Source organism: Bison bison, unplaced genomic scaffold (genome assembly GCF_000754665.1).
Source record: "Bison bison bison isolate TAMUID 2011002044 unplaced genomic scaffold, Bison_UMD1.0 scf7180017864146, whole genome shotgun sequence".
NCBI classification, from domain to species: domain Eukaryota; kingdom Metazoa; phylum Chordata; class Mammalia; order Artiodactyla; family Bovidae; genus Bison; species Bison bison.
In genome coordinates, this window is record NW_011494718.1 from 4,607,950 (window position 1) to 4,621,915 (window position 13,966).

Consider the following 13,966-nt stretch of genomic DNA (forward strand, 5'->3'; position numbering starts at 1 on the left):
AAAGCCCTGGGCCAGGAGCTAGGCAGGACCAGACAGCTGGAACACATTCACCCTGTTGGTGGCCTTCGCCCCACTGGAAGAGGCACTTCCCGAAAGCAGGGGTGACTCTCTCTTCTGCATCAGGTCTAGTAGTTGGTTCTTTTTGTAATAAACCATGATTAAGAAATTTCAAGACTCCAGGAGACTTGTATAGAACAGACTTTCTGCTCCTTTATTCTCTGGGCAAAACAAAAAAATATTTCATTTGTTTCAGCCCTCTGCTTATGAATTAATTTTTTCCCATAGGTCTCAGCAAATGTTAACCTCTCCTCTTCTTTTTGGGAGGTGGACACATAGGCTCATGTCATTCTGGGACATTGGCTTCAAAGTATCTGACTGCCTTTATCTTCTTTAGGGCAGGAATAATTGGTGGGTGTGGCATTTGATCACAAGCCATTACTTCAATTAAGGGTTTCCTGGGCAGGTCACTCCCTGTTCTTCTATAACAACATTAAAAAGCAAGCAATTTTCCAACTGTGATTTCTCACATCAAACTTGTAAGCACAGTATAGACCATTTATTACAGTAAAATAAAATTTAGCCCTTAGAAATAGTGCCTACAAATTTTGGTGTGGCTCTAGAACAGTAGTTAAAAGTTTTGATCAGTTACTTCCATCTTTTTCCAAAAAAGAATTAAAATGTATGGTATCAAGGGAGTGTCAGGACCACTTTGAATAATTGATCACAGACTTCCTGGAATGCTATCAAAATCTGACTGCAGATGGCATCAAGTTAGAAGCCATCCTGTCTAGCATAAGAAAGGACAGTTCCTAGCTAAGAGAAAAAAAGGGCTAATTCTATTAAAAGTCAGTGGGTTGATTTTATGACAGTGGCAATAAGGAGGTCTCCGGGCTTTGCAGCAGGAGTCAAAATATCTAACTTGGCTGTCAAGGAAGATCTACTTAAATACACATCAGAGAACTGGAAGCAGAGACCATGTATGAGGTGTTAGGCCACTCGTTAGCTGCTGTAACAAAGAAACCCCCAAACACAGTGGTTTAAATAACACGGATGTTAATATTCTATATCCTGTTTGGTATGATGGTTACATGTGGACCAAATGCCAAAACTCAGTGAGGAGAACCCCAAAGTTCTGTGCATTTGGGGGCATTAATCATACCTATATAAGGTGGAATACCAGATCACCTTACCTGTTTCCTGAGAAACCTATATGCAGGTCAAGGAGCAACAGTTAGAACCAAATATGGAACAACTGATTGGTTCCAAATTGGGAAAGGCATATGGCAAGACTGTATACTGTCACCCTGCTTATTTAACTGCTATGCAGAGTACATCATGGGAAATGCCAGGCTGGATGAATCACAAACTGGGATCAAGTCTGCTGGGAGAAATATCAGCAACCTCAGATAGGCAGATGATACCACTCTAATGGCAGGAAGTGAAGACGAACTTAAGAGCCTCTTGATGAGGGTGAAAGAGGAGAGTGAAAAAACTGGTTTAAAACTCAACATTCAAAAAACTAAGATCATGACATCTGGTCCCATCACTTCATGCCGAATGGGGGTGGGGGGAGTAGAAGCAGTGACAGATTTTCTTTTCTTGGGCTCCAAAATCACTGCAGACAGTGACTATAGCCACAAAATTAAAAGATGCTTGCTTGTGGCTCAGACAGTAAAAAAAATCTGCCTGCAATATAGGGGACTCAGGTTCAATCCCTGAGTCGGGAAGATCCCCTGGAGAAGGGAATGGCTATGCACTCCAATAATCTTGCTTGTAGAATTCCATGGACAAAGGAGCCTGGCAAGCTACAGTCCATGGGGTTGCAGAGTCAGACATGACTGAGGGGCTAACACACTTTGCTCCTTGGAAGAAAAGCAATGACAAACCTAGACAGCATATTTAAAAGCAAAAACATCAGTTAGCTGACAAAGGTCTGTACAGTCAAAGCTATGGTTTTTCCAGTAGTCATGTGTGTTTGAGAGAGTTGAACCATAAAAAAGGCTGAGTGCTGAAGAACTGATGCTTGTGAAGCATGGTGCTAGAGAAAACTCTTGAGAGTCCCTTGGGCTGCAAGGAGATCAAACCAGTCAATCCTAAACAACCCTGAATACTCATTGGAAGGAGTGATGCTGAAGCTGAAGCTCCAATACTTTGGCCACCTGATGAGAATGGCTGACTCATTGGAAAAGACCCTGATGTTAGGAAAGATTGAAGGCAGGAGGAGAAGGGGATGGCAGAGGACGAGATGATAGGATGACATCACCGACTCAGTGGACATAAGTTTGACCAGACTCTGGGAGATAGTAAAGGACATGGGAGTCTGGCATGCTGCAGTCCGTGGGGTCGCAAAGAATCAGATGCTACTTAGTGACTGAACAACAATTATACTTCAGTTGAAAACAAATAGACACTCATTTCTCTTTCACATCAGAGTCCACAGGTGGAGAGTTCAATTTTGTTTACTGGTCAGTTGGCTCAGCCATCCTGAACATGTGACTGCATCTTGGCTGCTTAGTAAGGGGGACGACGGTGGGGGAAACCCAGGGCACGTGGCCCATCCTCAGGTGGAAGCCGACCTGGAATTGGGCACATCACTTCTACTCATATGCCACAGGCCCAGACTGGGTCACAAAGTGACAGAAAAGATAGAGGAATAGAGATTTGAGCTGAAAAGACATGTGGCCAGCTGAAACTCCAGAGAATGGAGTTTCAAACCCCATACAGTTTGGAGGATGATGCTGGAAAGACTTGGGGCACCTCCACCCCCAGGGTGATCATAGGAACCAATGGTCATGATAGCTATGATTCAAAAGGGCAAATGCCAATCTTTAAGGAACAGAATTCACCCAGCTGTGTCACTGTTTGGACCTAGGGACAGAACTGTAGTGAGTTGCAATTGGTTATTGGTTCCAAGTGGTTGGAGATGATAGGTCAGCGAACAGTGGGGCCGGGATGGACATGGGGCAACCAGCACAGCTGGTGCGGGGTGGGGCGGGCAGAAGAGATGGCCAAGGAAGACTCAGAGTCTCTATCCTTAGAGACGGTTAATAATAGAGGAGGCAGCTGTCCCTGTTGTTTAGGGCGTGACCCTGCCTGAAACCAAGGAGCTGAGGGAAACAGTTTTTCCTTAAACACAAGATTGAGCGTTTCGAAGGTAAAACCAAGCAGGAGCTGGTGGCTGAGAGCGGTGAGGCTCTCTCTCACCATCAAGGCTCCTGGCATGGGGGCCGAGTCTCAGCTCTCTCCACAGGCCACGGACATCTGAAGAGGATCCACTACAGGCTTATCACTGCCTTTTCTTTAGCACAAGCCACAGCTTACCCTTTGCTGAATCCCTGCTGCTCATATCTCCGGCACAATCCACTTTGTGCTCACTACTGAGCTGTATCCTGCATTTGAAAGAATGATGGCAGAATGCAGATTCAGAAGTATGTTTGATGGTTAGGCACTGCACTGACTGAAGGAGTTTGAGAGTCGGGGTGACAGGGGGGGGCTGTTCCAGTCTTTAGCAGAACGACCAGAAAATGTGTGTCAAATGTGTGTTGCCTGTCCTGCCTTGCTCTTTGTTCAGCCCCTGTGTTATCTAAATTGAAAGCAGTGAGCTTTCTCATGGAGAAGATGAGAAAAGCCTTAAAGGCAGTGACCACATGTCCTACTTCATTGTTTTCTCAGCTGCTTCTGACAATGCTTGAGATACAGGTGTTTGTTCAATTAATAACCATTTAGATCTAATACAGCATCAACCATTTACCTACTGATTCCTCAAGCAAAGAGTAACTTTCTGTAATCAACCTCCTCAGGCCTCCCTGTATTTAGCCACCACCAGATGCAGGAGTTTTTATAAATCAAGAATTTATAAGGTTTATGCCAACTATAGGAAATGTGAGTAAAAATTATCAAGGCATGGGACCTTGGCTACATCACTTAACTTCTGGGCCTCAGTTTCCTCATCTGAAAATGGGAGCGAGAGCTAGACCAGGAGATAGCTAGGAACATTTCACAGCACTGATATCATGATTCTCTCTCAGATCAAGCTTGTCCGTCCGGCATTTGCACCTCCTCCACTTATCTTTGGAGGTAACAGGGTATTCTCTGTCATGTGTTTCTTGGTCTTAAGTGAAAGCAGTTCCTGTAATTCAGGCGTGGCTAGGCGTATGAGTCAGAGAAGGCGATGGCACCCCACTCCAGTACTCTTGCCTGGAAAATCCCATGGGCGGAGGAGCCTGGTGGGCTGCAGTCCATGAGGTCGCTAGAGTCAGACACGACTGAGCGACTTCACTTTCACTTTTCACTTTCAGGCATTGGAGAAGGAAATGGCAACCCACTCCAGTGTTCTTGCCTGGAGAATCCCAGGGACGGGGGAGCCTGGTGGGCTGCCGTCTATGGGGTCACACAGAGTTGGACACGACTGAAGCGACTTAGCAGCAGCCACAGGGGTATGAGTACAAGTATGAAAGCAATGCTCTAACAGGTAAGTTTTTGAATTAGTTTTTCTTTGCTGCATAACCACTTGCCACAAAGTTAGTAGTTTACAGCAATGCAAATCACACAATCCTGTGGGTTGGGAGCCTCGGGTGGGTCGGCTAGATCCTCTGCTTGGGGTCCCATCCACTGAAGCCCATCTGTCAGCTGGGGTTGTGATCTCATATGAGGCTCAGGGTCCTCTTCTCAGCTAAGTCAGGCTACTGTCAGTATTTAGTCCTTTGTGGTTGTGGCATTGTGGCCCCATTTTCTTACTCACTCTCAGCCGGGAGTCACTCCCCTCAAGGCTGCCCTCAGGTACTTATTTCTTCAAGGCCAGTAGGAGAGCATCTGCTGACATTTCTTGTCCCTTTTCATACTGTTTATGGGGTTCTTCAAGGCAGGAATACTGAAGTGGTTTGCCATTCCCTTCTCCAGCTGACTGTTGCTCAGATCATGAACTCCTTATTGCCAAACTCAGACTTAAATTGAAGAAACTAGGGAAAACCGCTAGACCACTCAGGTATGACCTAAATCAAATCCCTTATGATTATACAGTGGAAGTGAGAAATAGATTTAAGGGACTAGATCTGAAAGACAGAGTGCCTGATGAACTATGGACGGAGGTTCATGACATTGTACAGGAGACGGGGATCAAGATCATCCCCATGGAGAAGAAATGCAAAAAAGCAAAATGGCTGTCTGGGGAGGCCTTACAAATAGCTGTGAAAAGAAGAGAAGCGAAAACCAAAGGAGAAAAGGAAAGATATACCCAGCTGAATGCAGAGTTCCAAAGAATAGCAAGGAGAGATAAGAAAACCTTCCTCAGTGATCAATGCAAAGAAATAGAGGAAAACATTAGAATGGGAAGGACTAGAGCTCTCTTCAAGAAAATTAGAGATACCAAGGGGACATTTCTTGCAAAGATGGGCTCAATAAAGGGCAGAAATGGTATGGACCTAACAGAAGCAGAAGATATTAAGAAGAGGTGGCAAGAATACACAGAAGAACTGTACAAAAAAGATCTTCATGACCCAGATGATCACGATGGTGTGATCACTCACCTAGAGCCAGACATCCTGGAATGTGAAGTCAAGTGGGCCTTAGGAAGCATCACTATGAACAAAGCTAGTGGAGGTGATGGAACTCCAGTTGAGCTATTTCAAATACTAAAAGATAATGCTGTGAAAGTGCTGCATTCAATATGCCAGCAAATTTGGAAAACTCAGCAGTGGCCACAGGACTGGAAAAGGTCAGTTTTCATTCCAGTCCCAAAGAAAGGCAATGCCAAAGAATGTTCAAACTACCGCACAATTGCACTCATCCCACATGCTAGCAAAGTAATGCTCAAAATTCTCCAAGCCAGGTCAATAATATGTAAACCATGAACTTCCAGATGTTCAAGCTGGTTTTAGAAAAGGCAGAGGAACCATAGATCAAATTGCCAACATCTGCTGGATCATGGAAAAAGCAAGAGAGTTCCAGAAAAAGATCTATTTCTGCTTTATTGACTATGCCAAAGCCTTTGACTGTCTGGATCACAATAAACTGTGGAAAATTCTGAAAGAGATGGGAATATCAGACCGTCTGACCTGGCTCTTGAGAAACCTGTATGCAGGTCAGGAAGCAACAGTTAGAACTGGACATGGAACAACAGACTGGTTCCAAATAGGAAAAGGAGTACCTCAAGGCAGTATAGTGTCACCCTGCTTATTTAACTTCTATGCAGAGTACATCATGAGAAATGCTGGGCTGGAAGAAGCACAAGCTGGAATCAAGATTAGCGGGAGAAATATCAATAACCTCAGATATGCAGATGACACCACCCTTATGGCAGAAAGTGAAGAGGAACTAAAAAGCCTCTTGATGAAAGTGAAAGAGGAGAGTGAAAAAGTTGGCTTAAAGCTCAACATTCAGAAAACAAAGATCACGGCATCCGGTCCCATCACTTCATGGGAAATAGATGGGGAAACAGTGGAAACAGTGGTGGACTTTATTTTGGGGGCTCCAAAATCACTGCAGATGGTGACTACAGCCATGAAATAAAAAGACACTTACTTCTTGGAAGAAAAGTTATGACCAACCTAGATATCATATTAAAAAAGTAGAGACATTACTTTGCCAACAAAGGTCCATCTAATCAAAGCTATGGTTTTTCCAGTAGTCATGTATGGATGTGAGAGTTGGACTATAAAGAAAGCTGAGCACTGAAGAATTGATGCTTTTGAACTGTGGTGCTGGAGAAGACTCTTGAGAGTCCCTTGGACTGCAAGGAGATCCAACCAGTCCATCCTAAAGGAGATCAGTCCTGAATGTTCATTGGAAGGCCTGATGTTGAAGCTGAAACTCCAATACTTTGGCCACCTGATGCGAAGAGCTGACTCATTGGAAAAGACCCTGATGCTGGGAAAGATTGAGGGCAGGAGAAGGGGACGACAGAGGATGAGATGGTTGGATGGCATCACCGACTCAATGGACATGGGTTTGGGTGGACTCCGGGAGTGGGTGATGGACAGGGAGGCCTTGCGTGCTGCGGTTCATAGGGTCACAAAGAGTCGGACACGACTGAGCGAATGAACTGAACTGAACTGAACTTGTCTCTTTTAAGGGCTCACCTAATTAGGGTGGGCTCACCTAGAATAATCTCCCTTTTAATTAACTCAAAGTCAGCTGACTAGAAATCTTAATTATATCAGCACAACACATTGCCACCAGTCAGAGGGGGCTGCTGTTGTTGTTTAGTCACTCAGGTGTGTCTGACTCTACAACTCCATGCACTACAGCACACCAGGCTTCCCTGTCCTTCACTCTCCCAGAGTTTGTTCAAACTCACATCTATTGAGTCATTGATGTCATCCAGAAATCTCATGCTCTTCTGCCCCCTTTTCTTCCTGCCCTCAATCTTCCCAGCATCAGGGTCTTTTCTAGTGAGTCAGCTCTTCACATCAGATGGCCAAAGTATTGGAGCTTCAGCTTCAGCATCGCTCCTTCCAATGAATAGTCAGTGTTGATTTCCTTTAGGCTTGACTGGTTTGATCTTGCTGTTCACAGGTGCTACCTACACTCCAAGAAAGAGGATTCTATAAGGGGATAGGTATGTACCCAAGAGAGCTGGAATTTGGTAGATGGCTCTTAGCATTCTACCTATCACAGCTATAAAAGCTGAGGTTGCAGTCTTAAATGCTTGCAAAAATAGTCAGGCATAATTACCTGTGAAGATCTCACAGTTTGTCAGGAGGGACTAGTGGGGTCTATGAGGACCTGGAGAAGATGCTTCTTCCTCGAAGAGGAAAACCTTCATTTAGTGGCATAACTGCTGAGATAATCTGGGAGTCCTGGAAGTGCAAACTCCTGAGTTTCAAACTTGGACAATAATTTTTTTTAATGGTTTTGAAATTTTGTCATTAAAAAAATAAAAACCCCACAATTGTGGGTCGAAAGCAATCTGTTGACCACGTGCATGAGTTCTGTATTTGAGAAAGCCAAACCCAGTTGTCGGAGATGACAAAGTTGACCTTGCCAAAGAGAAACCCCACGCTAAAGACAAAATAGCTTCAGGAAGACAGTCAGCCAGGGCCCTGTATGTGGCCATGCATCTTGGGTACCAGAAGCTGACTTTGGAAGTCAGAGCCCTGAGGTGGAGCAGGGCTGACTGGAGAGAGCAAGGTGGGAGGTTGGGGTTCCACTGGGGTCACTTCACCACGACAGTGTTCACCCTGAGAAAGGCTCTCGGCCTTTCAGTGCGGTTCCATGAGCAGAGCAACACGTCAACTCCATTTGTAACACAACGCCTTCAACGGTTTGCTGGAAAATTGCTCCCCAAATTATACTTCTGTGAAGAGTACACAGTAATAATGCACCACAAGGGCAAAGAAAAATGCATTGCAATTGGATACATTGAATAATGTAATGTTTCCACAATACCAGAAAGAAGATTGTGTTATTAAAATACCACAGCCATTTTAAAGCGCAGAGTTAAAATCACCATGAGCAGGCATTAAGACCGAGAATAACAAATACTGAGTTTTTCTTAGAGTTATGGTGGGTCAAAAAATCCCCGAATCCACTTATACTTTCAGAGAATAGACAGGCATTTATTGGAAAGGAGGACTGAAGTGCAAAGAAATTACTTTAGCTTTCATTCAATACAGGAGTGGCAGAAGGGTAGACATTTGAGCATCTCTTTAAGCAGTCTACAAGGTATAGGAAGCAGGGCCTGGGCAAAGGTCATGACCAGGTTAGATCAGTCTCCAAAACACCAAACTTTTCTGGAATTGCCAGTCTTTGAGGGCAATGGCACCCCACTCCAGTACTCTTGCCTGGAGAATCCCATGGACGGAGGAGCCTGGTGGGCTGCAGTCCATGGGGTCACTAGAGGTCGGACATGACTGAGTGACTTCACTTTCACTTTTCACTTTCACGCATTGGAGAAGGAAATGGCAACCCACTCCAGTGTTCTTGCCTGGAGATTCCCAGGGAAGGGGGAGCCTGGTGGGCTGCCGTATGGGGTCGCACAGAGTCGGACACGACTGAAGTGACTTAGCAGCAGCAGCAGAGGGTAGAATAGTCGGTGCTTTCAGTGTCCTTAATGACCTTACTTAGTGAAAGTTGCTCAGTCATGTCCAACTCTTTGTGACCCCATGCAGTCCATGGAATTCTCCAGGCCAGAACACTGGAGTGGGTAGACTTTCCCTTCTCCAGGGGATCTTTCCAGCCTAGGGATCGAACCCAGGTCTTCCTCATTGTAGGTGGATCCTTTACCAGCTGAGCCACATGGGCAGCCTAACAATGCTGACACTAGAGCAGGACCACCTGCAAGAGACGTCACCTTTTCATCCCTTCCTCCCCGCCCACCGCCTCGGGCTGTGCCTGCAGGCGCACAGCGGGTAGCCGTCTCTCTACAAGCAATGTGCAGTTTCCTGCTTCTTCATCTCTGTGCATGTGCTTCATTTCTCTCTGCCAGCTGTGGGGGGAATGGTGTGTGTGAAAATAGCTGTAGTTTTGCAGGACCAATCAGTAATAAGACCCAACCTTGGGATTTCCCTGGTGGTCCAGTGATTAAGACTGGTCCAAGTTTCCACTGCAAAGGGCCAGGGTTTGATCCCTGGTTGGGGGAACTAAGATCCCACATGCCATTTGGTGTGGCCAAAAAGGAAGAATAAAATAAGAATTAAAAAAAGAAGACCCAGCCTTGACTGATGAGAGACCTTGGCACCCAGTTCTAAACTGAGATAAGAGGAAGTTGAGTCGACCTACTTCAAGTCCAACCAGAACCTCTCCAATTATTTTCTTTCCTGTCAATCTCATATTTATTAAACTTTGCATTATTTCATCACTGTATCCCAGAGAGAATGGCATGGGAAGGGAGTTGGGGAATGCCACTAACTAAAATTGAAGGTCCAAAGACCCACGGATGAGACTAGCCATCTGCTGAAGAGATAACTTGGAGTGTGCTCAGATTAGCTGAGAGAGACTCCCCAGAGGCATCTGAATGTCATTGATCTGAGATAAATAGTAAGTAGCATTGTAATAGTAAATGATATAAATAGTAAATAGCATTGGAAAAGACCCTGATGCTGGGAAAGATTGAAGGCAGGAGGAGAAGAGGATGAGATGGTTGGATGGTATCACCAACTTGATGGACATGAATTTGAGCAAGCTCTGGGAGTTGGTGATGGACAGGGAAGGCTGGTGTGCACAGTCCATGGGGTCGCAAAGAGTTGGACACGACTTAGCAACTGAACTGAACTGATTAAAATACTAATCACGGAAACAGTACCACATTAATGATAGAAATGAGTCGTTGCTCTACTTGGGATATTTAAAAGCATAAAGATGAAGAACAAGTTGAAGAGCTCCTATTTGTCTCTGGCCCTGGCCAGAGGGGTGGGTGCTTTGATTGGTCCCAGGTCTTCTGGCCCACTGGGAGGTGCTCCTCATTAAGGCAGAGGCTCATTACAGCTTGATGACATCAACCATTAAAAATCTTCCCATGCCTCGCTCTGTGACCTTGCCTTGAGTTAGTAATTTCATTTTTCAAAAATACTTTCCATTTGGGAAAAAAAATGTACTCAGCAGCTGTCAGCCAGTTTCATGAGTTTGATTAGCCTGAACCAATCATCCAGAACTCCCATGAACTCACAAGTTGCGCTCCTGAACCCTAAGATCTGAAGACCTTGGTGATCTTGTCAAGGTACCAGCCAATGAGTTCCTGCCTTGCTTAAATTACTCTGAAGAAAAGTGCAGACACAAAAAACCAAGTGAGAAGCCCTGTTAACAACTGAGATGGTGAGTACCCCAGAGTCTTCTTTTCTCCAAACCCATTAGCCCATTCAGCAGGGAGACTTCTTGCCAGGCGAGGGGCAGGGAGCCCCAGCACTGTGGCACGGAGGTGTGTGTGGCAGGTGGAACTCTCAGAGCACTTCACGCCTCCAGCTGAAGGCAGCTGCTGCTTCTGTCTGTAAACAGGCAGGGATGGCTGGAAGAAGGACTTGCAGAGCTCCGCCTTTTCACGAGCAGGCTGGCCACCTCAGCATCTAGACCAATGCTGCCTATCCGGTTTTCTCTCCTTCTGCGGCTTCTGTCTGCAGGTCTCTGTCTACTTGGACTGCCATAACAAAACAGTGTAGACTGGGGCGTTTAAACAACAGAAACTTATTTTCTCGTGGTTCCAAATGCTGGAAATCCAAGATCAAGATGTTGGCCAGTTCAGTTTCTAGTGAGGACTCTCCCATCTTGCAGACAGCTCCCTTCTTTCTGTGTCCTGACATGGGGAAGTGAGGGGAGGGGCGTGTAGAGGGGGAGAGAGCTCCGTGTCTCTTTTTATAAGGGCACTAATCCCATCAGACAAGGGCCCAGCCTCATGATCTGATTAATCCCAAATCCTCATTTCCAATTACCATCACCTTGGGGGTTCGAGTTTCAACATGTGAATTTCCAGAGAACACAAACATTCAGTCCTTAGTAGCTCCCTTCTTCTTGTCACTGACTTTTCCTCGGGGTCAGGAGCCCCTTGCAAGCCCCAGGAACTGTAGTGAAGAGCAGGGCTGAAACTGTTGTAAAATAGAAGTGCCACGTCCTTTTAGAGAAGAGGTATTGGGAAAGAAGAGCTGCTCACGGAGCTTCACTGATGGGGCTGGTCTCTTTTCTCTTATGAATATGCCCAAGGAAAGTGGTTATAGCCCAGGGACCAGCCTCAGGTGCTGCAAAGGAGCCATGTAGAGGAAGGGACCCAGAGACTCACACACCACTCTTGGGTTCCCTTTGGTGGAGAAAAGCAGTTTGGGGTGGGTAAGTCTCATAATACCTCATGACATCACTGCATTTAGTAGCAACCAGCATGAAACAAACAAACTTTTCCGAAAGCTGAATGATAGCCCAGAATTTATCCCCTTCAGTGCTTCCACCACCACCTTCGACTGTAGTTCATTTGAGGCAGTGTGAGAGTCATCTGGAGGTACGATGCTACTGTCTTTCTAGTTGGCATCAGGCAGCCAGATCCCCTGACTCAACAGCAGTTATGGCCACTTGGGGAAAGTGCCTTGGGTGCCATCTCTAAGAGGAGAGCTACAGACCTCACTGGGTTTTTAAATAAATTTTTATTGGAGTATGGTTGCTTTACAATGTTGTGTTAGTTTCTGCTGCACAGCAAAGCGAACCAGCTATATGTATATACACTCCACCTAGGAGAAGGCAATGGCACCCCACTCCAGTACTCTTGCCTGGAAAATGCCATGGACGGAGAAGCCTGGTAGGCTGCCGTCCATGGGGTTGCTAAGAGTCGGGCACGACTGAGTGACTTCACTTTCACCTTTCACTTTCATGCATTGGAGAAGGAAATGGCAACCCACTCCAGTGTTCTTGCCTGGAGAATCCCATGGACAGTGGAGCCTGGTGGGCTGCCGTCTATGGGGTCACACAGAGTCGGACACGACTGAAGCGACTTAGCAGCAGCAGCAGCATACCCCACTTGTTTTTGATTTCCTTCCCATTCAGGTCCCCACAGAGCACTGAGCAGAATCGCCTGTGCTATATGGTAGGTTCTCATTAGTTACCTATTTTATGTATAGTTTTGTATATACGTCTATTCCAATCTTCCAATTCATCCCACCCCCCTTTTCCCCTCTTGGTGTCCATATATTTGTTCTCTACATCTGTGACTATTTCTACTTTGCACATCAGTTCATCTGTGCCATTTTTCTAGATTCCACATATATACATTAATAAACCATATTTGTTTTTCTCTTTCCTGACTTACTTCACTCTGAATGATAGCCTCTGAGTCCATTCAAAATTGTGCAAATGGCACAATTTCGTTCGTTTTTATGGCTGAGTAATATTCCGGCGCATATATGTTTATACTCTTTTCATATAGGGTGGGGAATCTCTGCAAAGTATTCTGTCCAGTCAGCACATGTCTCTGGCTGTGAGGCTCAGGCCTCTCTCTGACTGGACTCAGTACTGACGCTCGGGTCCCACACAGTTGTAGTCACGTCTAGGGGCTTCCTGACGCCCATCCCTGGTCCTTAACACCCAAACTAAGCCAGCCAGCGGTATCAGCTCTCCCCGCCCTGAAGTGAGCTTAGGAAGCAGCAGGGCGTGATAATTAAACAGGTGTGGGAGGTGAGTGACATGAGCATGGTTTCATGGGGGGCCTGAATCCAGACAGACTAAATTCTAGCTCTTCATGACTTTCTGTGTGACTTAGGGCAAAATGCTTAACTTTCCTGAGCTTGTCTCCTCCACCATCCAATTATGTGAATGTTAACTTCTGCAAAATTCCTGACACAAAGAAATAGCACGAGCAATGCTGGCTATTATTACTAGTATTTTTAATGTGTTATTACTAGCATTTTGATTGTGGTCACACTTAATAGGTGGACAAAACTCAGTGGTGGAGACTCCAAGGATCCTTTGTTTGGGGTCATTTTACAGGTGACTACATCTGGCACCTCCTAAGTTCATGATGAGATATTAGTCTCAGAAAGAGGGGCTCGCAGGGGTGGAGTAGACAGGCACGATTTTAGGAAGAAACATGACCAACTAGGCAGGTAGCCAGAAAGAAACCAAGAAGAATTAGACACAGGAAGAAAACCCATCTGGGAATGGGTATTCCAGAGCTCTGGGTCTCAGCTCAGTGGAAGCCCAGATCTCCCAGGGCAGGGGCAGCCAGGGCCCTTTGGTAGCCAAGGTGAGCCCTAACTGGAACCTGGGTTAGACAGGGCTGTTTACCTCCACAGTCTGGACTGAGCCTAAGGACTGTTGTTATTCGGTCACTCAATTGCATCTGACTCTTTGTGACCATGGGCTGCAGCACGCCAGGCTTCCCTGTCCCAGTATCTCCCAGAATTTGCTCAAGTTCATGTCACTGAGTCGGTGATGCTATCTAACCATCTCATCGTCTGCCTTCCCAGCATCAGGGTCTTTCCCAGTGAGTTGGCTCTTCCCATCAGGTGGCCAAAGTATTGGAGCTTTGGCTTTAGCGTCAGTCCTTCCAATGAGTGGG